The sequence below is a fragment of the Peromyscus maniculatus genome, chromosome 8, assembly GCF_049852395.1.
Source record: "Peromyscus maniculatus bairdii isolate BWxNUB_F1_BW_parent chromosome 8, HU_Pman_BW_mat_3.1, whole genome shotgun sequence".
NCBI lineage: Eukaryota > Metazoa > Chordata > Mammalia > Rodentia > Cricetidae > Peromyscus > Peromyscus maniculatus.
The window spans coordinates 96077472-96097500 of NC_134859.1; the positions used below are offsets into that span (position 1 = coordinate 96077472).

Consider the following 20029-nt stretch of genomic DNA (forward strand, 5'->3'; position numbering starts at 1 on the left):
TCCCTTGTTCACCCCTGATAAAGCAGGGAGGGGCTTGGTCCTGCCTCAACTGAATGTACCAGGCTTAGCTGTCTCCACATGGCAGAACTTTCTCTATTAGAGAAGGGGATGAGGGGGGTGAGCCAGGGATTTGGGGGGAGTGGGAGGAGGGACGAGAGGGGGATCTGTGGTTGGTATGTAAAATGAATAAAAAAATTAATATAAAAAATTCTCTAACCAAAAAAAAGAAAATATGTTGAAATATTTGAAGCCTCTTCTACAAAAAATATATCAAAAATGTTGCATAAAAAAAGTTAGGAAATTCCATGGATTCTTAAGGCTACCCATGGCTCTAGATTGAGAATGTTCATGAAATGGGGTGAACTTTGTCTATAAATACATACTTCTGAGGGCACCTAGCCCTGACCTGGGTGTGGAGTAGGGTTGGAGGATGATAAATGCCTGTAGCACAATACCTACTTTCAAACTTCACAGAACCAGAGATCTTTAATTTTGAGGTTACCTGGAGATGATTTAGATTGAAGGTTCTAGTAGTCAGGCAGACAGTCAGAACAAAATGGGCCAAGTAGGAATGGGTGGGGTGACCTTCAAAGCTGTGACACTGGCGGAAGCATGTGACATCAAGTCTGATGGACTGGCCTTCGGATTAGCTGGCTTATAGAAGTAAGATGCTGGCAACTTTGGGTTTGCGGGGAAACATGCTTTGCAAAGTGAGCTATTTAATTAATAGAGCATGTTTACAACCATTCTGACTCATTACTCATTACTGTGGCTACAGTGAAATTGATGTCATTCTAAATTTGTGGGGACATTTAGCTTTCTTCTAAATATATATGATGAGTTAGTAAATGTCTAAAGTAGATTTTGGAGTAATGGCTTTGTGTGCAGAGCGTGTTATGACGTAACACAAAGTAGGGAAACTAATCAGAATGGTCTGGTGTCCTTGTAGTACCTTTCTCCTGTCACTTTCTTCCACTTACAGTGGCAGCAAGTAGTCCCCTTCAAGGTACAACTGGTCATGCTTCCTGAAAGTCACTCATCCAGAGTGCTGTCTTCCGGGTTCTCTTCCGTACTGCACAGGGATGAGCTGACTGGACCAGGCCCATCTGTCTCCTGTCTCTCCTTAAGCCTAAGCCAGCTTGCTGTTGCTTCAGGTTCCCTGAGCCCTATAGTTGACCAAAGGATGGTCGGTCAGATGTTAATTCAGGCTTGGGAGGAAGGAGTCTCAACCTCAGAGGCACAGCCTCTTGTTCCCACCCACTTACCACATCAAGGGTATTGGACACCCTCACAGCCTGTAATAAAGTGGCTTTTGTCTCTCAATTGCTGCTGCTGCTTTCATTCCTGTCTCCTTCAAGAAAAGGAGACATGATGGCAGGTTAGGATCTGAGCCAAGCACCAGTACCATAACTTTTAGCAGTGATGTCCCTATCGTAGATCTCAGGACATGTGCTCAGTTGTTAAAACCTTTCTGCAAATTCGGTTTCAGTGTGAGTCACTATTTGGCTGTATGATGGCAGAATCTTAATACTTGCCCTCAGCCCTCTTGGAGCTCAGTCACTCCCATGCTTCCCCAGGGTAGCAGGTAAGTCCCAGCAGCTCTGTCACAAATGTGATGGATGAGGTAGAGCCTCTGACCAGGTATCACTGGCTGCCAGGCATTCACTGTGAAATTGAATGTCCCAGCCGACCTTGAGCTACCAGCTTACAGCCCTGTTAGCACTGCTTCTTTGAGAGCCCATAGAGCCAGAATTCTCATTGCTACAGCCATGCAGCTCCCAGACACACAGGATCTAAATGCTCTTCCTGCTTGGGAGGAGAAGTGACCTCATGGAGAGCTGTATCCAGCAGTCTCAGTGGCCTGCTGAAACAATGCCAGCAAGCCTCTGTCTGCCCATGAAGGTAACACCCATGCTGGTGTCACTACAGATCGAGACCAACAGCCTCTGGCTGCCTGTGGCATGAGGACACAGGCCCCTTCTATTTTTAGGGGAGCCCTTCCCTACATGGGATATCTGGTCTTTCCTTCTCTCCCAGGCCTCTCTCCAGGGTGAACATCTGGCCCTCACCTTCTCTCAAGAATAGACAGACCCACAGAAAAGCCTCTCAGGCTGCACCCATTTCCCCAGCCTGGAGACTTTTTTCTAGTCTGAGATTTGGGGAAGAAGTTGGGAATCAGAATGGGTAAACCAATGTCTAGTAGACTTTTGTACCAGGAGCCCAGTGGCCAAGGTTACGGTTAAAAGGTTCAACTTGACTCCTCTGATTGCACTGTAGCTTCCTGTGACATTCTTTCATGTGAGTTTGTGAAGGTCCTCTAAGTGAGGAGGGTTAAAACATCAGAATGTCCTGGAACATTCTCCTGGACAGCACAGGAGAATCACTAAAAATCCATGTTGCTGTACTGCATAATGAATAGCAGGCTTGTTCACCATGTGGGGTTTTTTGTTGTTGTTGTTGTTGTTGTTGTTTTTGTTTTTGTTTTTAGTTTCCTACAATAAACACGCATTCACATTTTTAAAAAATAGCTTTCATTGTAATTTATATACCCCAAATGTTTGTCTTAAAAGATAATTTGATTTTTTTAACATTATGTTTATTTTTGTGTGTTTTCTGTGTTCATGCCTTGTTGTATAACCTTGAACAGATTTTTCTAAATCGTCTCTAGGTTTCAATGAGGTAAGAACACCTATGTTGGGGACTGGAGAGAGACTCAATGGTTAAGAGCACAGGCTGCTCTTCCAGAGGACCTAGGTTCTATTCCCACACCCTCATGGCAGATAACAATCGTCTGTAACTCCAATTCCAGGGAATCTGGTATCCTCACACTGACACACATGCAGAAAAAACACCAATGCTCATAAAAATAAATAAAAAATATTAAAAAAGAACACCTATGTCAGAGCCTTTGAAGAGGTTTCCCTTCAGTCTGTCGATGTGTAGAAAGCATTCAGACTGGGTCCTCTTAGTGTAGGAAAAGTTAGTGTTGTTTTGTGATACTGTCATAGTTATCATCATTATCCTTCCATGCTCAGCTCTTTAACGCAGCCCTCTCTATTAGGTTTTCCTACTTCTCCCTTAACACCCTCTGTACATCTCCTTCCTCACACCATGCAGCATTTTAGTTATGCAGTTAAGTCTTTTCCTTCTGTACACATACAGTGCCCAGCACAAAGGAGGAGCTGAGGGAAATGTTTGTGAAATGAAATGAAACTAGTCAAGTTCACAGGGGTGTATCCTGATTCCAACAAGAGCATGTTTGTGTATGTGCATGCACACTGTAGTTAGTATGTCTGCAGGAGGAAAGCTAGTGAATCAGTGTGGAAGAGCATGCTCCTGGTATGAAAGGATGGGAAGCCAGGAATGGTGGTTGAATGTGTGTTTAACCCGAACACTCTGGAGACAGCCACAAGATCTCTGTGAGTTCAAGGCCAGCCTGCTCTACATAGCATGTCCCAGACTAAATGGGGCTACTTTAATGAGACCCCATCTCAAAAAACAGAAGGAAGGTAAATGAGGAAGCCTGATGTTGGGGTGTTTTCAGTAGTGTGAAGACAAGCTGACTGTGTATTGTGGAAGCAGTATACCCCTTCAGTCAGCTACGATATAGTTTCTGCTCACCTTATTTTCCACAAAATTCTGAATGTATCATTTCTTCCTTGAATGTTTGATGTGGCGTTAGTAAAACCACTTGGACTTGGATGTAGTTGTTTGGTGAATGTGTGTTCTTTCATATGGATGTATATAAAAATACAAGGCTCCTCGTGATTTTATTATTTTACTAGAGTCGTTGATAATCTCTAATTTGTATCATTTAAGAGAATCATATAGTTTTTCTAAATAATGAAAATTATAATTTTTTATATTTTCTGTTTACCCTACTATTGTCTCTGGAATCTGATAGTGCTCCTTTTCCTCTCCTCTAATATTGACAATTTTTATCTTTTTTTCTGATCCATGGATCAACAGATTTATCAACTCTGTTGTTCTTAAATCACAAGCTTTATTGCTTTTGTTTGCTTTGTATCTAATTTGCTATTTTTTCAAGCTTCCTCATGGCAGGCCTATGCCTCCAGTTTTAGATCTTCTCTCTTTACTCATAAATGAATTCAAATTAAATTTTCTTTCTAAATACTGAGTTAGCTGCAGTCCACAAATATATGCTTCCATTGCCACTTTGTTCAAAACATTTTCTAATTTACTTTTAAAATTCTTTGACTTATAGATCACTTACTTGTGAGTTTTTTACTCTTGGAATACATGGGGAGTATCAGATGCTTTTCTGTGACTATATGCTTAGTTCTTTGTATCAGAGAATGTGCTCTCTGTAAAATCTGTCCCCTTTTAGCTTATTCCAGTTTGTTATGGTCATAAACATGGTCTGTATTGATTATGATCCAGTTGGTTGGTAGTAATTTTCAGATTATCTACGTCCTCACTACTACTCAGTCTACTCACATCAGTTACTAAGGTGGAAATATTAGGGCTGGAGAGATGGCTCAGCAGTTAAGAGCACTGGCTGCTCTTCCAGAGAACCTGGGTTCAATTCCTGGCACCCACGTGGTGGCTCATAACTGCCTGTAGCTCTAGTTTCAGGGGACCCAACACCCCTCCACAGATATACATTCAGGCAAAACATGAGTGCACATGAAATAAAAGTGAATAATTTTTTTTTAAAAAAAAAAAGAAAGAATTTTCTTTGATTATAACTTGTGAATTTGCCTGTTCTTTCTCAATTCTGTCAGTCTTTGCTTCGTGGATTTTGAAGCTCTTGAAATTAGATATTTGCTTGTTTAGGATTGCTCCATCACTGAATGGATTACAGTGTTTAATTCTTGCCCCCTACAGCTTCTTATTGTAGGCTCTTCAGTAAGCATCCTAGATATAGCCAGCATTCATCAGACCAAGTGTGTGAGGGAGGAGCTCCTTAATACCTGCATGCTCCCACTTCTCCTTTCTTTCTTCTGTTTCTACAAATGTTATAAATCTTGCAATGTGCTGCTTTTTTATTGCAGCTAACATTCAGTCTGTGTTTGGGGGGATTTTAAAATAAGAGTATTTTGTTATTCGCATATGTACTTTCTATGGCCAGTGCAAGTTGTTCCTTTTGGTTCATGCATGTTTCTGTTTGATGTCTTTGTATGTTCTAAGAATGAGGGAGGGGGTGTAGAGGGGTACACATGAGTGTGCAGATATATATATGCACCCATGTGTACATATGTCCTCCTTTGTCATGCTCTGCCTTACTGCTTTTGAGAAAGGGTGTCTCGCCAGTCCCAAAGCTCACCGTTTTGGATAGGCTGGCTTGTCAGCAAGCTTTGGGACAGGATCCACCTGTCTCCAAGCACCATGCCTGGCTTTTTCATGGTGCTTCACATTTGCAGAGCCATGTATTCTTGCCCACCGAACCATCTCCCCAGCCCTTCAGCCTTTGTGTGTCATACACTGCAAGTGATGAGTTCTCAGAGCTGCTTTTGAGAATCTGTTTTTCAGTTTCCGTTTGAAAGGTTATTTGCACCGTATATGCCATTTTAGATGAATGGGTCCTTTCAGCTTCCCTTGCCCTCTGACTTGTGTGGCTTAAATGAGAACTCCATCATTATTATCTTTTTAATATGTCTGTTTTCTCTGGCTGCTTTTAAGGTAATAGCTTTATTTCTTGTCCTTTATAATGTTACTATGCTATGCCTTGATGTGGTTTTCTGTGTTTATCTTGTATTCTGTTCAATGATCTTCTGGACTTGTGGTTTGGGGGTTTCTTTTTCAGTTTGGCAATATTTCTAGCCATAGTATCTTCAAATTTTTAGCATTATTTCTCCACCTGTAATATAACAATTAAGAGGATGTGATAGTGTCTCCAAGATTATTAAGACTGTTCATTAAACTTGCCCTTTTGTCTCTCTGGAAATAATTTAGCTATTAGAAAGGCTATTTCTCAGTCTGTTTACAGTTTCCACTCAGGCACAGAAGATGGCTGAAGGTACCACTGAGTCTAATGAGTTCAGACCTAGACAAACTGAGAAATCAGCAACCTTCGTTTCTGTGTCAGAAGTGAGGGCATAGGGGCAGTTCCTGGTCTAGAGTTTGGAGAGCACTCCTAGCAAATCTCAGCTTACCAGAGCAAATCCTACTCAGAGAAAGCTCTGCAGGAGCCAGTGTTGGTAGGACAGCTGAGCTGGGACTGCTGAGTGGTAGGGACTTGATCCAGGGGAGTCTGGGAGATAAACTGCTAGTGAGTTTGCCTCCAGAAGCTCACCAGATTCTCACAGTGGATAGGAGAGGAAACTCCATCCCTGCTCCTCATAGAGAAATGGAAGTGACCCTTCTGATACACCAGGGCATTCTGTCGCCCTTCATCAGGCCTGCCTCCATCAGAGGCGTTTCACAGAGCCTGATCTACTGGAGGTCTTTCAGAGCCTAAGCAGCCTAGATGAAGGGAAGTGATTAACACTAGCCCATTCAGACCTGCTGTGTGGGGAAAGGGAAGTGCGTAACTCCAGCTCCCTCCCGCCATCTTGCCTGACCTAAGAGAGGGAGGGGCTGAGAGACAACAGTTGGGTTCATAGTGACACAGGCTCCCTCGAAGACTGACCTAATCCTGGTGAGACAGTCGATTCTCCGGTCTCCATCCACGTTCCTTGTCTTCCTGAAAACGGAAGTGGTTTTACAGTGAAAGGAGACCAAACGAGGAGAGCTTTGATTGGCCACACGGTAGCAATCTGGATGGTAGCATGGAAACTGGAATGGGAAAGTAGAAACAGGATGCTGACCAATTATAGCTCTCCGTTCTCACAGGCTGCAGGTGCTAACCCAGAACAATCCCTGGCAGAGAAGCTTAACAGAGAACAGATCACTGATGAACCAGGAGCTGGGTAGCAGGGTCTCATTCTGAAGGCTGGAGCAAGGTCTGGGTGGATGGCTGGGGAGGATCTGTCTCCTGCATGATCCTACCCAGGACAACCACAGTCATCTTTCTCTTCCCTATTCAACGAGCTGTCCAGGAAACCTGACTGAAATCTTCAGCCTTTCTCTGAAGAGAGCAGGAGTGTCTTGGAGACAGGACCTGAGCAGAGCCAACTGAATACTAAACTGCAATGGGAACCAGACTGGCCAGAAAACCTGGAGTGCACAGTTATGTAGCGCTTGCTGGGCCCTGATTGGTTGGATGTGTGTGCATTCAAATGAAGCAAAGACTACAACAAATCAAGAATGGGCTGTCCAGCCTAGATGGAGAAGGAAGAGACCAAAGCCTGCTGAAAGGTTCCCAACCAGATCTGGAGTGCATGTCTCTCCATGCCTGTGCAGTAGGGACACCAAGACTCAGCCATTCCATTGGTAGGGCCACAGAAGACTTCACCCTGGGGCTAAAACAGTTTCCAGTTGTCCATATGCTGCTCCCGTGACCTTTGTGTCCACAGTCATTAACAATATCTCTAGCCAGAGCTTTCCAGCTGTGCCACAGCCCTCTCCACGAGAAGAACCTCGGCTGTCTATGAGCTGTCGAATGTAGCCTGCTCTATCTGTCTGCACCCAGAGTTTCTCCTCATCCCCTTTAATCTTCACTCCTGGCTACCAGTTCACTGACAACAGGGACCCCTCCCAGCCCTCCCACTAGCACACTTTCTCCCCAGCCCTACCGATACCAGGTTGTAAAGGACTTTTTAAGAGGTTTATTTTTAGGTTTGGGGTCTCCCTGGAACTGGAGTTATATTCATTTGTGAGCCACCCAGCATTGGTTTTGGGGACTGAATTTATGTTGACTACAAGAGCAGTATATGCTCTTAATCACTGAGCCATCTTTCCAGCCCCTATAAAAGACTTTCACTGAAGATACTTATACCCAACATACAGTATCTGGTTATCAAGAAAAAATGTGAACGTATAACCAAAGACAAAGAAAAACCAAAAACTATAGTTTGAAGAAACAGCAAATATTGGAGCCAGGTTCAGATATTGCAGCAAGATTGGAATTAATCAGATAAATAATTTAAAACAATTATGATTAGTATATTAACAATTCTAACAGACAATATATGAAGAGATGGTCATTATAAACAAGGTGGTTGAAATTCTAAGAAAAAAAAGGAAAGAAAGAAATGCTAATGATAGAAAACACAAACTGAACTGGCCATGTTAATACATCCCTATGATCCCAGCACTCAGGAGGAGAAGGCAGGAACATTGAGTTTGAAACCAATCTGTACTTACACGGTAAAACCCTGTTTCAGAAAGAAAGGAAGAATGCCTTTGATAAATTCATTAGAACACTGTGAAGAATTAATAAAGAATTGCTGAGCTTGAAGATCTCTCAAAAGAAATGTCCAAGATTGTAAATAAAAGAAAAAAAGCACAGAATACCCTACAACTTTGAGACATCACAGAAGGCCTAAATTTGCACAGTGGGATTACAAAAAGTCAGGGAGAAAGGAAGAGGTATTAGAGGAAATAATGACCATGAATTTTCTAAAATTAGTGTTGGACACAAAGCCACAGTTCAAGAAGCTCATGGGACATTAGTTGGGATAAATGTAAAACACTATAGTAGACATATTAAAACTTCAAGAAATCAAAGACAAGTTTTAGGTATGAGAATGATCTGGCTGCAAAATGTTACACTGATCATCAGCATTGGTTGGTTGATCTGGCTACCTATGAGGTTATCCCCTGTCTTCTCTCACTGGTCCATTTGCAGCCCTCCTAGAGCTGCATGCCTGTTCAAAGAGCATGACCTGATAGAAGAGGACCATTCTTTGGTCAATTGTATATGAAGAGGTGAGCTGTCCTGCTAAATACCCTAACAAGTTCTCAATGAAATGTTTTAAAGATGCCAGGGGGTGGGAAACACCTATAAAGATCAAAAATAGTAATTGCATCTACTTTCTAAGAAACTAGTGTAAAATATTTAGAGTAAAGGGTGTTGAGAGAAAAATCCCCCAGAAAACTGAAATTCTTCATTTGAAAGTTAAGGAGAAATTGTTTCTCAGACAAATTGATGACGTGCCACTACTTACAATGGAGCCTTTTCTGTAAGAGATGCTGAGACACATTCTCTATGAAGAAGGAAACCATATGGGTCCACCATAGGCTTGTATCTATATAAAGAAAGAGTATTAGTGGAAGACTACATGAAATAATTCTTAACAGATTTTGTTTTCTTTTGTTTCCTTGAGACAGTTTTACTATGTAGCCTACCCAGATTGGCCTTGAACTCATGATAGCTCTCTTACCTCATCCTTCCAAATGTTGGAATTACAGACTTAGGCCATCATGCTCATCTTTTAACAGATGTTCTTAACAGATTCAAAATAGTAATAGCTATAGGTACTCAGTCATATACTTATGCAACACTATTTGCATATAAAATAAATGGCAATTACTTTTTTTTTCTCCAGAGCTGAGGACCGAACCCAGGGCCTTGTGCTTGCTAGGCAAGTGCTCTACAATTGAGCTAAATCCCCAACCCCGGCATTTACTTTTTTGTTTGTTTGTTTGTTTTGTTTTGTTTTTCGAGAAACAAGGTTTCTCTGTGTAGTTTTGGTGCCTGTCCTGGATCTCACTCTATAGACCAGGCTGGCCTCGAACTCACAGAGATCCGCCTGGCTCTGCCTCCCGAGTGCTGGGATTAAAAGCGTATGCTACCATTGCCCGGCTAGCAATTACTTTTTAAAGGAACTGGCAGAAAAGGTTGGAATTCTTTTTTGCATGGCATTCACTACTACCTATGAAGTGATATTGAAAGTAGAATATACTGCAAGCTCTATGGCAGCGGTTCTCAAACTGTGCATTGTGACCCCTAGGGGTCACCTAAGAACAATCAGAAAACATTTATATTACAATTCATAACAGTAGCAAAATTAAAGTTATGAAGTAGCCATAAAAATAATTTTATGTTTGGTGGTCACCACAACATGAGGAACTGTATTAATGGGTCTCAACATTGGGAAGGTTAAGAATCATTGCTCTAGGGCAACCACTAAAAAAATACTAAAATATAATTGATCTGTTAAAAAAGGAAAAAACATTGAATCATATAAGATGCTCAGTTTAAATCATAAAAGACAGAAAAAGAATGAAACAAAAGAATATGAAGGAAAGTATCAAATAGAAAAAAATAACAAATATGTCCAATTATATCAATAATCACTTTGAATGTTAATGGCCTAAATATTAAAATTAAATTAAAATTAAAAGACAGAAATTGTCCATGTGAGCCAAAAATAAAATCCAAGTATATGCTTGCTGTCTACAAGAAACCTGCTTTGAATATAATTCACATATAGACTAAAAGTAAACTAATGGAGGAAGATATGCCATCCTAATTTAATCAGAAGAAAGTTCCATTAAGTTTAGGGGTTTTTTTACACTTCAAATTTTTTTTTAGCTTTCATTGATTCTTTGTGAATATCACAATGTGCATTTCAATCCCACTTATGTTCCCATCCCCTCACATTTACCCTCTGTTCTTGTCAACCTCCCCCAAAAGACAAAACCAAATTTAAGAGAAAAACAAAAAACCAACAAAAACAAAGTAACAGAACAAACAAACAAGAGAGAGAGAGAGAAGAATCTTGTCATGGAAGCTGTAGTGTGGCCCGTTAAGTCACACAGTTTACTCTTTAGTCCATTCATCTTTACTTGAAAGTATTCATTGCCATAAGTCATTGGTCTGGCTCGAGGCCTCTGGCTTCTGCTATGCCACCAATACCAATAACGGGCTCTCCCTGGGGCTCCTCTTGCATATCCTGTTGTTGTCCTGTGTCATGGAGATCCTGCTGTTGGGGATCTGTAGGTTTGTCCCCTTCACATGCTCCAGCAGTTCATAGATGAGGTGGATGTTGGAGTGGACCACTCATAGCCCTGGTTCTGAGCCTGGATGTTGTGTTGGTCAGTCCGCTAGCTCTCCCTCATCATCACTACCTGGTGAGCTACAGCACTGCCTTGGCTAGTTCACCCAATGCAGCCAGCCTAAAGCAAGGAACAGGGCCAGTTCTCCTGTTCTCAGGTCCTCAGATCCAGGTCACCCACATTCCCAACACCAGTGTTATGAGTGTGGATGACCCACTAAGTTTCGAGTAGACTTCAGAGCAAGGAAATTTATCTTAGATAGAGGTGTTGTATAATTTTAAAAGAATCAGTCTTCCAAGAACACAGAACATGCACCTAAAATATGTGAAGAAAAAGTGGTAAAACTCTGAAGAGGAATAGATGAATCTATATTATATTTGGAGACCTCAACACCAGCTGTGAGTAACAGAAATATCCAGAACACAGGAAAATCAGGATATAATTGAACTTTATAGAACCATCAATCAACTGGCTATAATGAACATCCCTGAACCATTTCTGTAGCATACTCTAAACCATAGCTTCTTAAACTGTGAGTTGTGACTCTGTATGCGGTCATATAACTGAATGAGAGAGTCACCAAAAAGATGGCAACAGTAGAAGGTTTCTAAACACACCACTAAATTAATTCAGAATCAATCACGTAATGGACTGATGTATTCCCAGCAGCATTTGCATGTGTTCCTCTGTTGTATGTGTTTACATGTGTTTGCATCTGGTGCTATGTTAGATGTGTTCACATGTGTTTCTGTGTTTCATGTGTCTGCATGTGTTGCTGTGGTGCATGGCACAACTTCACTCAGCCTTGGTTCTGAACATTGAGCATGTACACTTCGTATGGTATCATACCACAGACCACCAGTAAGCATGCCTGACACATCTCAGCTCAGCTTTGACCATTGTATATTGTGAAGTTTGTGGGTCTTACTGCAAAGTTTCTACTCTATACAGACATAATGGTTTAATTATGGAGAACAAAGAGTGTTTTCCTATTGTCATTCCTCATCACGTATCAAATTAGTGTATCTTTGAATTGGATAGTTTTAGAATGTTTGATTTTAAAAATTACTATTTGAAAGCCAAGTATAATGGTGCATTCCTGTAATCCTAGTACTCAGGAGGATCAGGAGTTCAAGGCTATCTTTGGGTACACAGGGAGCTCAAGGCCACTGGGCTATATGAGACCTGTATCCAAAATATATATATATATATATATATATATATATATATATATATATATGCTATTTGAGTAGTTATTCTTTAGTTTAATAAGGCTCGGTGGTAGAATGCTTGCTTAACATGTAGAAGAGGTTCTAGCTTCTCTATCCACTGCTGCATAAAAAAGGAAATTAAACCTCATATAAGATGAAATAAGCAGTTTCAGTACCCCTACAGCTTGTTTTGATAATTTTTTGAGATTATAACATAATTACCTCATTTCCTCCTTCCTCCCTTCAAAATCTCCCATGCATCACCCATCCCTTGTTCTCTTTCAAATTCATGGCCTTTGGTTCTTTAATTATTGATGTATGTGTATATGTGTGTTCAACTAAATATAAAAATAGAACCTGTTCAGTCTGTAATGATGTTACTTGTACCCATGTTTTCAGGGCTGACTATTTGGTACTGGATAACCAATTGGTGTGCTTTTGCCTGAGGAAGACTGTTTCTCCTGAACTCAGCATTCCTTAGTTGCCTGTAGTTCTTTGTCCAAGGTTGAGGCCTCCACATTAGCATGCCCACTGGTATCTTCTTGTTCAAGTCGTGTTTAGGCAACCTTGTTGGTGAGACTTCTTTGATGTTGCTTCTGTGATGCTTCTAGGAGACACTGTCTCACAGCCAACTTCTTTTCCTCTGGCTCTAATAATCTTTCTGCTCCTTTTTCTACAAAGAGCCCTGTGTCTTCGGTACAGGAGTCAGATTGTATGTGCATCATTTTGGACTGGGCCCCACAGCTCTTCATTTTGATCAGTTGCGGATGTCTGTAGTGGTCTCTGTCTGCTGCAAATACAAGTTTCCTTGATGAGGGGTGAGAACTACACTTATCTTTGTGTACATTAAGACAAATATTTAGAATGTAGTTAGGGGTTGTATTGGTTTAGTCAAGTGGCAGTTATAGTTTTTCCTAAGATCCATGACTTCACTAGCCCCAAGTCACTGGCTAAGTTTCCAGTACCAAGCATGATTTCACTCTTGAGAGGAGCCCTATAGCTCTTAAAATGAGGACTCAGCAAGTAATGCCTTCCTCTACAAAACAGGAAGCATCAGACTGACACATTTAATGATAAATTCTACCAACATGTGAGGAAGAAGTTACAGTGATCCTCCATAGCTTTTTTGAAAGAGAGGGACTGTTTCCTAATGCATCCTGCTAGGTCAACAGGATCCTGACAACAAAACTGGACAAAGACTCCACAAGAAAATGACAGCACAGTATCTGTCAGGGGGAGAATTCCCAAATTTAAATAAAAGTAACCAATCAATTCCAAAATGTACAAAAACAAACACCATGACCAAATGGAATGTATTCCAGTTTGTGCACGGCTGACTCGGCATTTAAAAACTAGTTAATACAATCCAAACTAAAGAAGAAAATCATATAAATCATATTGAGAAATGGCAGAATTCAACCTCCATTCATGAAAAAAAATCCACAAACTTGTGTGTGGTGGTTCATCTCAGTTATCAATTGGTCAGGAGCCAAGAGGCATGCCTCTGGGTGGGTCTGTTGAGGCACTTTCAGGAAAGATGGTTAGCCAAGTAGAGAAGACCCTCCCTGGGCTGGGCAGCTCCTTTGGGTAAGTGACCCAACAGGAAGAGGTGCTAGAAAGATGGGTGGGTGTTGGTTGTCTGCCCAGTGGCTTTTGCCTCTTGCTGGTGAATGCATCTCCCTCATTGCTGTGCTGCCGTCCTCCGTTCCCATCAGAATCCGCCTCTTTGTCCTTCAGGTGTGAGCTAAGATTACTTAACTCAGGGCCATTACTGGAGCATCAGCTTTGACGGTGGAGCAGCTCCTGGGCACTGGCATCAGCAGCATGCAGGTGGCCACTGTGGACTCCCTAGGACTGTTGTTGGTCATAAGCTATTCTAGTAAATGTGCTTTGATAAAGTATATAATTGTTTCTTCAATTCCCAAAATCTCTGGTTTTGTTTCAGTGTTTCAATTTCCTTGCTGAATTTATCCTTTGTAATTTGTACTTTCTCCTCCAATTTGCTGTTTTCTTTACTTTGGAAACTACTTTCTCAAAGTTTCAAATAGAGTCCCGTAATTCAATCATTTGCTTATATGAATATTCCTCTCAAAAGTGGGATTCCAGGACCTATAATATGGCTCAGTGAGTAAAGGACCTGAGTTTGATCCCCAGAACCCACACAGTGGCAGGAGAGAACTAGTCCCCAAAGTTACCTTCTGACCTCCACATGCCCACCATGTCTTGTGTAAATGCACAGAGACCACACACGGATGCAGACACACTCATACACAAAATAAAAATGTAAATTTTAAAATGTAGGTGAGGTTCTGAATTCCTTCTCACATTATTTCACCTTTCTGGGTGGTTTTGGCTTCCACCCAGGAAAGGATAAGAAACAAAGGGTTGATATCTCACATTCTTTGTTTCCTGGTTGTGTTTTGTGTATCTGTTAGACTGGATATGTCTTCCTATTTTAAATTCCCCCCTTTCCTGCCACTGTGTGGTTGTTTGTCTCATTTTCTGTGATTCCTCTAAAGGGACTCTTTGCTCGACATTGCATTTCCTGAAGCTGTTTAGGGAGGTGCACTTATTATTGGCAGTACTGGGTCTATGTAGCTCTAGAAAATCCTTTTGGACTATGCCTGTAATCTTGTGTGTTTCAGAGACAACAGGGTTGGGGCAGTGGTTGGAAATGTGCTACATAGGCTTGTTCTTAAGAGTAGATAGTATCACTGTTTAAGTAATGGAATGAAGAGGTCATGCAGAAAGGAACACAGTAAGACATGGATGGGATATGGGTTGGAGACGTGAGAGGTAGCAGTGGGATTGTTTTAGATTTGCAAATGGGAATTTTCATGTAGACTAGTGGAGCACAATCATGAAGGTGAAATAGAGGTTAAAACAGTGGCTTACCATTGTACAGTTATAAAAACTAGTCAATTAGAAAGAAATTAAATGACTAAAATGTTAGAAAAACATGTCACAAGACAAGTGAAGCACACGCATATATATTATATATACATATATATAATGAAAACAAATATACATGCAAACCAACCAACAATATCCAAAAAAAGATAATTCTTTTCCTTTCCAGTCTGCATTTATGTTTTTTATTTTCAATATGAAGGAGAGCTTCCTAGAGCCACAGCTAGGTGAAGTTCAGACATGGAGATGGTTGGTGCTGCCGTTTTGGGGGATGGGAGATGGCTTGTTATGCTTCATGTGGAGCCGTTGCAGGCAGGACTGCAGTCTTGGTCCAGGGGGCTGGACTCCCACTGCATAGTGTATGCATGCTTCATCGGCTCTCTTCAACTTGAGAAAGAGCATCTACCAAAGTCCCTGGGTAGCATTTCACTTATGACTCGATCTCTCCCTTCATGACGAGGAACAATGCTAAGATGTCTCCTCACGACAGTCTTTCAACATCATACTGGTGGTTATTTTAGACAGTGCAATCAGACCGGAAGAAGAAATGAAGTTACACAGATAAGGGAGGAAGAACTAGCACTTTTGTTTAAAGATGATGTGGTGTGATAGCCTTTGTGGAGTGCCTTTGTGGAGAATCCAAAAGAACTTGCAAAGTCCTGGGATGCATAAGCAAATATAGGAAAGGTCTCAGGATGCAAGATTAATATATGAAAGTCAGCTGCTTTCCTGGATATGGCAATGAGCAAATGGAATTTTAAATTGACAACATAACAGCATTTACAGAGCCATTCTCCAACCTTAAACACTTATAAATATAAGAAAATATGTACCAGATTTATATGAGGGAAACTGCAAAGGAACTGCTGATGTGGAAAAGCAAGGAACTAAATCAGTCAAAGGAGTAGAGACAGTTTGCCTCATCTGTTTCCCTTCTCTGTACTACAGTCCTATGTTTATTGATGTTCAGCATCCTAAAACTATCACTCCAAAATATCTCTCCAAAATCTTGTCAGGTTTTATAACTTTATTGTGGCAAATAAATTACAGTCCCAGTTACCCCATCTTGGTCAGAATAGAAACTGTGAATCTTATCTATGCACCTTTTTTATTATATTTTATTTTATTTGAGACATGGTCCCTCTACATAACTCTGGAATTTACTATGTAGACCAGGCTGGCCCTGAACTCAGAGATCCACCTGCCTCTGCATCCCAGGTGCTGAGATTAAAGGCGTGCACCACCATGCCTGTCCAAATATGCACCTTTATTTGGAAGTAAAATACAGTGAGTTTTGAAGCTCAGGTGGTCTGTACATATTTTAAATTAAATATTTGCAAAGAATTCTCTTACCATTTTTGTTGATAGAAGGGTGCAGTCCTACCCAGATGGTCAGACCTGTCTTCACAGTGCTTTGCTGAGGAAATAGACCAGTGGGATAAAGCACTTGCCAGAACCCACATAACTCAGCCAAAGTCACATCTTGTCATCCCAGTGCTCCTGTGATGACATGAGATGTGGGGACAGCTAATTGTCTAGAAGCTTGCAGGCCAGCTTGCTTGGTTTAGACAGTGGTGAACAACATGAGACCCTGTTCCAAACAAGATGGAAGGTGTCCACCACTTGAACAGAACCATGCAAGAAAGGATAACACATTAAAGTGACTGTGGGCTTTTGACACCTTTATGAGAAGCCTGGGGTGGGGGGAGGGGTTTGCCGCTGCTGCTATTTGATTTTTGTTTTCTTTTCTGGGTGAGTTTTAAACCAAAGATTGCCTTAGGGCTTGCATAGGGAAAGGGGACCAACACAGTGGGCTCTTTGACTAGGAAGTGATGTAGGAAGGAAGGACATGACCATGTGAGCACTGAGAAGGGGCCAGTGATGGACACAGTAACAGCCGCTCTACGGAAAGACTCTTCAAAGACAGATGTTCTTCCTCTTCTGGGTGTCGTTTTGTTTGAATGTCTGTTCAGGCCATGCTGAGGGTGACTATGGAAATCATGTTCTTATGTAGAGAGATGTACATATAACAGCAAGGCTTGGATTTGCTGGGCTTTGTTGTTGAGAGAGGGTCTTGCTATATAAACTAGGCTGACCTCAAATTGGAAGTTCTGCTGACTCAGCCTCCTGAGAGCCAAGATCACAGGTGTGCTCTACCATGTCCAACTTCTAAGGCTTGGTTTGAAATACTTAAATCGAAAAATAAAATTTTTAATGAAATACTTAAATCAAACTTAATTTCATGAAGGGAAATGAAATGCACAGTTAGTAGTATCCTGAGAATAAAACTCTTACACAAAAATGTTTTAAGACCAGTTTGCATGGCAAATTAGCTTTTAATTTCCAGCCATGCTTACCAAGAGCATTTTAGACTTACTTCACAGGGGTTCAAAAATGCAGAAAGCTGTGAATTAGATTCAGATAAATAGCAAAACCCTCAGGAATGACCAATTAATTTTGTCTCTTCAGATTCTCTGTCTCCAGTATATCCATTCTTCTCTTCTTAGCTATTGGCAAGTTAAAGATGTGTGTATAGTCCAAACCAGTCTTGCTTTACATCCAACATTGGTCACATCAGCGAGCGCTGATGTTTCCTAGAATCCTGACTCTTGCTCTCTGCTCCCTTTTCTTGTCTGAATGGCTGCTTCATGCCTTTTCTCATGCCTCACATCTCCCAGTGGTCTCCTCTACCATTCTCATAGCCAGCCCGTACATCTTTCCTCCCATTTCACGGAGAAAACAGAAGCAATAAGAATCTCTCACCACTGTTCTGGGGATCATTTGCCTGTACTCCTAGCAAAGGCTGTCTCCTCCAAGGACCTGAGTTATTCTGTGATATCATCACGAGCTCCCACAAGCTGGATGTTATAATTCCACCTCACAGTTCTGGGAGTTTGGAAGTCCAAGACCAAGGTGGGTCCAGGGATCGTTTCTGGTGAAACCTCTCTGGCTTGGGCAGCTTTCTGGTCTCTGCATCTTTACCTAACCTTTATCCTGGGGAGAACGGGAGGAGGGAGGGGGAGGGAAGAAGGCCACGTATTCGATCTGTTCTCCCCTTGTAATGACCCTGCCCCGTGGCCCTGGTTCACCTTAATACCTTTTTAAAGGCTCTATCTCTGAATGTAATCACTTTGGAGAGTTGGAGCTTCAGCATATAAATAATTTGCTGGAACACAGTTCACTCTATAACACATCCCCTTTCTTCAAAGATAAATCTCCAGAAAATCTGTAACATTATCTGTACTATTTTCTTCTCTAATGCTAGTGATCACTCCATCCGTCTGTAGACATGTGACTTCCCTCATCTTACAGGAAGTAAGTCAGCACTCTCCTTACCTATCTCCTCTGTAGTACCCCCTCCCCCATTTCTTTTCTTTTTAAAATGAAATTCTGAACCATGTATTTAGATTCTACGCCAGTGCCCCCTTCTTTCTTTTGAACCCCTTCTGTTCCTGCTTGTGTCCCTTGTATTTTACCAGAATTTTCTTTTTCCAAGTCAGCAGTGGCCACCATGATGCCGGTTCTAGGTGAATATTTCTCAGTCCTCACTAGACATGGCCTCCTGCAGCATTTGACAGCCAATTCTAGATTCCCTGGTCTCCTGGTTGCTTATCTCCCTGGCCTTTTCTTCTGTTTGCTCTTCTCATAGTCTAGCCTCTGAATGTCTGCAGTCCCAGAGCCGAATATACCTAGGCCTGTCCCTTTGTATCTACTCAGTGTCTTGCAAGCTCATGTAGAAGCACTATTTTATACACTAGGTCCACATTGGGAAGTTCTTGCTTTATACTTTTAACCTACACATCTCCCACAAACTCAAGTCTCAAAAAAAAAAAATCCCCCTCAACCCTAGATGTCTAACATATATCTCTGAGCTTAATGTTTCCAAAACTTCTCACTTGATCTTCCTCCCAAAATCTGTTCCATCCATGACTTTTCCCATATCACAACCATATGATAACCTCGTTTTCTAGTTACTTAGGACAGAAAAAGGGTTTGTTTGTTTTTTTAACTTTGTGCATGTTGATACATATGACCTGAGTATGGTGCACTTACACCATGGTGTGCTTACCCCATGGTGTGTATGTGGGGGCTAGATGGCAACTTTGGGTGTCAGTCCTTCCCTTCACCTCATTTGAGACAGTCTCTTCTTGTTGGCCACAGTGTACAAGAAGCTAGTTGGCCTATGGACTTCCAGGTCTTCACCTGTACCCCCTTTCTATTTTTCTGTAGGAGTGCCCAAATTTTAGCTCTCACACCAGTTTGTATGGGGTCTGGGGAGCTGAACTCAGGTCCTCACACTTGTGCATCAGTGTCTTCCCCACTGACCTGCTTCTCCAGCCCTGAAGTCACTCTTGCCCCATCTCTTTATAGCAAGTAATGGATCCAATCGGTTCTTCTTCCAGGTCTCCCCAGGCCTGCCTGTGTCTCACCACCCCATTGCCAGCCTGTATTACTTGCAGCTGCAGTCTAAGTGGCTTCTTTGTTTGATTCTTGCCCCCAATGAAATCTCAAGTCATCATATTACTACTTAAATCACATTTTCTCTTATACAAAAAACACTTCAGTTACTTCCTGTGTTATTCACATTCAAAAACAAATTCCTTATAGCCACACGCAGTACCTTATGGACTCTATCCCTTTTCTGCCCCAGAGCTTAGCTCAGTCCTTGCTTACTGATTTGGTTACTAGGCCCCTGCACTGGCCTTTTTATTCTGTGCTCCCTCTGACTCAGGGCCCTTGCCCTTGGAGTTGCCCATGGCTTCCTAATCTCCTTCAGGTGTTTGCTCAAAGACCCTATCTAGGAAGACTTCGAGAACTTGTGGTTTGTTGTTGTTGTTGTTTTTGTTATTGTTGTTACAAACCTCCCTCTACCTTCATCATCCCCCCTCTTTTCCCTACTTTATCTTTCTCATTGACAATCATGCCATCTAAAGCATTACTTTTGAAAATTATATTTTTCACTCTCTGACAGAAGCTGCACGGAGGCAAAGAGAGATTCTTGTGTGGATTCTTGTGCAACTCCATAGCCCTAGACTTGATGGATGAGTTGAATATTTGTCAGT

General features: G+C 41.6%; 1 protein-coding gene across 12 annotated transcripts in view; it reads left to right on the plus strand.

Annotated features, from left to right (window-relative positions):
- Positions 1-20029, plus strand: part of Cep112 (centrosomal protein 112) — a 432181-nt gene that overhangs the window by 318034 nt on the left and 94118 nt on the right. The gene's annotated exons all lie outside the window — the stretch shown is intronic.